Source organism: Lolium perenne, chromosome 7 (assembly GCF_019359855.2).
Source record: "Lolium perenne isolate Kyuss_39 chromosome 7, Kyuss_2.0, whole genome shotgun sequence".
Taxonomy (NCBI): Eukaryota; Viridiplantae; Streptophyta; class Magnoliopsida; order Poales; family Poaceae; genus Lolium; species Lolium perenne.
In genome coordinates, this window is record NC_067250.2 from 261,992,317 (window position 1) to 261,996,967 (window position 4,651).

Genomic DNA, 4,651 nt, shown 5'->3' on the forward strand with positions numbered 1-4,651 from the left:
AATGATTCGATTGATTCTTCGTCCCTCGACTCCCCCTTTATATAGGAGGTGGAGCGAGGGATTCGTGCTATACAAGTTTACAGAGTCCGGGACGGTTTCTAACTCATCCCGCCAGATTACAAACAACACTTCCTATTACAACTCTATCTTTCCTTAGTAAATCTTGGGCTCCCGAATCTTCTTATTCTTCGGGTATTGGGCCTCCAGTAAACCCCGGGTACCATCTTCGGCAGGCCCATTTGGGATGCCTATGTCACCCGGCGTGTTAGCGCGTTGCACCCGGCGACGGCGGCCTCCGGGCCGAGGTAGTTGGCGCTGAGGTCGAGGGACGCGAGGCGCGGGATGCGGCAGAGCGACGCGGGGAACGGGCCGGCGAGGTTGGTGTTAGCGAGGGAGAGCGCGGTGACGGCGCCGGCGGCGTCGCAGGTGACGCCCGTCCAGGCGCAGGGCGTGGCGGCGGTCGGGTTCCAGTCGGTGAGTGTGCCGTCGGGCACGGTGAGCGCGCGCTTGGCGTCGAGCAGGTGGAGGCCGTCCTGGGTCAGGGCTTGCGACGGCGTGGCCAGCAGGCCGGCATTGGCCGCGACGGCGAGCAGCAGGAGGGGGAGGAAGGCGCCCATGGCGGCGGCGGGAGGGTTCTTTGTCTGCGCGCGCGCGAGGCGTGTCAGGTCAGGGTCAGGCGCAGGACGGCGACATGGTCGTCGGCATTGGGAGCGGCACGGCAAATGATGGGCGGAAGGCACACGAGCTGGTGAGTGGTCTTATTGAGATGGAGATGGGTTGGGGAGAAGACAAGCAAGTTGAGGTAGCTGAGCTGAGCAGAGGTGTGAGTGTGGAGTGGATGGAAGCTGAGCAGAGGTGTGTACCGGAAGCATGGCGGCCACGGGCAGACCCGCAAGACTTGAAAGCTTTTCCATGGAGTTGTTTGAGGAGGGGAGGTAGAAGATAAGGAACGGATAAATTATCCATGTAGAGATGACGGCCTAGCTAGCTTTACTGGCATCCCGGTATGCACATACGGCGAGCAAGTGACTGAAAGTTCTGCCACGGATCAAAAATGGTTCAAAGTCTTGTAAAATATAAGCAGTTGGTGCATAGCAGAGCGTCGACAAATGCTCCGAGCCCTCGCTGTCCTCTTCTTAGATGTAACATTGCATTACCTCATTCACAAAGCAGCAAAAGTAACATTGGCTTTCTACTGCTCCATATACTCTATATACGCGCATACATGGTAATTATTAATAGCCCCTAATTGGTTTTTTTTTGTTATGCAGGCGATGCTTCGAGGTGGACACGAGGGGCGGCGTCGCGGGGGTGTTTGACGGGGCGTTTCGGATCTTCTTCGACGATTCTCTCAGAGGGTCGTTGGTCTTCTTCGCCGGCTGTCGGTCACGCTTCGAGGGTGAGAATCCGTTCGCCTCTCTTGTACCTAGGTTTTTTCTTTATGTCTAGATCACCAAGTCTGTCGCGATACCTAGGCGTCTCTTCCCGACCGTAAGGGTTACGCGGATAAATATGCATTAGTGGTCTCGCATATTATGAACCGTAACTCTTACGGCATTTATCGGGACAGCCGGCGGATGCGTAGTTGGGTACGTTCTCCCAGCTCTACCCCGATCCGAGACAGGATTTCGGTAGCGCCTCCCCGTTGTTCTCCGGATGCACACCCCTCTCGGCTTTTTGCCGAGACGTGTATCGGGAGAGCAGCGGGGAGGTGCTGCCGAAATTCTGTCTCGGATCGGGGTAGAGCTGGGAGAACGTACTCAATCTACGGATCCGGCGGCTGCTAGGAGCCCACCTAGTAGAGTTTCAGGTTGATGCACGCGTAAAATAAATAAATATATGATGCATTTATTTCCTATTTGATATATAAATGCTATGTTCGTCTGTTTTGTTGCTGATTAGAGGATGGATAATCGTGGCTGGATGTACGATGGCAGAATCAGTCAGTGGAACTATACTGATGAATGGGGAGAAAAGACCGAGCAGTTTGTGGATAGGGCATTTGCCATCCCTAGCAGACCTATAAGTGTTTGGTGCCCTTGTAGTAAGTGCGCTAACCGAAAGGCACAGGACAAGGAAACTATGAGTATGCACCTGATCAAGTTTGGGTTCACACCGTCCTACAGGATTTGGACTTACCATGGAGAAAAGGCAAAGAAACGTGCTAGGAAGGAGGTGCGGCAGATTCAACCTAGGGGGGAATATGACACTAGTTTTGATAGGTGCTTAGAAAACTTGGCTAATGGTAATGTGCCTGAAAGCTCTCATGTAGAGGTGGAGACACCTCAGGATGCGGAGACAAGTGAGGACCCGGAGGAAAACACAAAGGAGTATTATGAGGCTCTGTTTGCTTCGCAGAAACCCCTACATGAAAATACAGAGGTTACCCAACTAGATGCCATCGCTCGCCTTATGGCCTTGAAGTGCCATAGGAACTTGTGCAGAGATGGGTTCGATGAACTTCTGGTCATCGTAGGCAGCAAACTTCACCACTAAGCACTATGATCCCAACATTCCCACAAACTTCACCACTAAGCACTATGATCCCAACAAGATCGAAGCATCCATAGCCGAGGCAGTCCTGAACGTGGAGGTGGCAAACTTCACCACTAAGCACTATGATCCCAACATTCCCACAAAGCACAACCCGGTCCTCCGTTACAATGCCGCCAACAATGAAGAAGTACCCAAGCTTAGCATCTTCGTGGGGCTTGGTGGCAAGTCAAGTGGCTCGAAGCCGTACAGAACGGACCTACCTGAGCGGACCTTGATCCACTCGTATGTCTTAAACACCATGGTCGAAGTGAAGCCGTACATCGAGTAAGTGCGAACCATTTAATTATTCGCAAACATTCACTCGTATGTTCGTGGCTAACTCTTCCTCTTTTCATCGGTATAGGAAATTCAAGGCTATACATTGGAAGAATACCCACAGGGAGCCTACCCCGGAAGAATCCAAGCAAATTTTCGATAAGGGAGGCGGTTTCGGTTTCAGTAGCTGGTTTTGTAATTTGGTACTATTCTATCCAAATTAGCTAGCACTTCCGACATTTATCGGTCATTTCTCGTTCTAAACTTCTTGTGCTAAACTTGTAGGCAAGAACTGACAAAGAGATGAAGTCAGAGCTAAGAAAAATTGCTAGGGGCTTTGACCATTCCGTAGAAGCGTTCAACTCCTATGACGTGAACGGGTATCGCTTCCAGACCCATCAATACACAACAAGCCGGCCCAACGCGAAGACAATAAATAGCGGGGTGGTATGTCAAGGTGATGATGGGCTCCATTACTATGGAAGAGTCGAGGGTATATACGAGCTGAATTACGGGTTTCACAAAGGGCTAAATCCCGTCGTCTTCAAATGCCATTGGTTTGACCCACGTCGGGTGAGACGGGATCCTGAAATTGGGTTGGTCGAAGTTGAAAGGAACTCCGTTTATAAGGGAGAGGATGTGTACATCTTGGCAACCCAGGCCTTTCAAGTATTCTATCTCCCGTACGCGTGCAGAAACCCGACAAAACGTCTACATGGATGGGATGTTGTGATGACGGTGCCTTCACGCAATAGGCCGCCCCCGCCAAACAAGGACGATTACCGCCGCTAGACCCCGCAGCAACGAGTGTCGAGTTTTATCAGGAAGAAGGGCTCCCCGGCCATTTCACAATCGGCTTGCCGACTATCGATGACATGGTCGTAGACGATGAACAAGAAGACGCGGGCATGGATGGAGACAATGCAGAAGATGAAGCTGAGGATGTCTGTGCCCCGGAAGACCTGAGTTTGCTCGAGGCGTTCAAAGCAGGGATTGACCTCGATGCAGATGGACCACCTCCAGGTTTCATTGATGATTATTGGTTCGCCGAGCCTGATGACGATGAGGAGACACGCGGTCCAATCACGGATGGCGACACAGGCTACTGATCTATGTAGTAGTAATTGTGAGGCTAGCCTATTTGTAATAACTCCGTGTAATAGAGATTGTCTAGCTAGGTTATTTGTAAGAACTCCGTGCTATGTTTGAGAGAACTCTATGGTAGCTATTTGTTGCTTCCACTAATTAATGTTCATCCTTTTGCATTATTTGTTGCTTTCATTAATGTTCATCTACTTATATTTCTGTTGCTTTCACTAATATTTATCTCTTTGCAATATTGCGTACTAATAAACCACTCTCTTCATTTGTGTTTGCAGGTGATTGAAGCATGCCGCCAAAAAAAAGGGGTGGCGGTCTTAAAAAGAAGCTCAAGGACTTGGCAGGTGTAGGGACTTCGAGGCGGGGCCGAGCTACTACCCCCCCTCCTAGCCCCCCTCCTGTCGCTCCCACAGGGCGGCCGCGTAGGAAGAATGCGACGCGGGTACTCACTCCTAGTCCTAGCCCCCCTCCCGCAGCCGTTGATTATGACGTGGTGGTGGACCCGGAGCACCCGGGGGGTGGGGAGGACCTGGTGGTGGTGGTGGGTGGGGAGGACCAGGAGGAGGAGGGGGGTGGGGAGGACCAGGAGGAGGAGGGGGACGAGGAGGACCTCTCGGAGGATGAGGGGTTGGGGAACTTAGTGTTCGATCCTGATCCAAGCCTAGAGTGGTGTGAGCCGGAGGATTACCGATGCGTTCCGACTTTGGAGAGGCTGAGGCCACGTGATAGGAAGCCATAT

The 4,651-nt window shown here is 51.9% G+C and overlaps 1 long non-coding RNA gene across 1 annotated transcript; it reads left to right on the forward strand.

Annotated features, from left to right (window-relative positions):
• Nucleotides 1-2,604: 2,604 nt before the first annotated feature.
• Nucleotides 2,605-3,572, forward strand: LOC127315317 (uncharacterized). Its single transcript, XR_011749583.1, has 3 exons — nt 2,605-2,820; nt 2,900-3,014; nt 3,097-3,572. It is a non-coding gene; the product is annotated as an uncharacterized lncRNA (long non-coding RNA).
• Nucleotides 3,573-4,651: the final 1,079 nt, after the last annotated feature.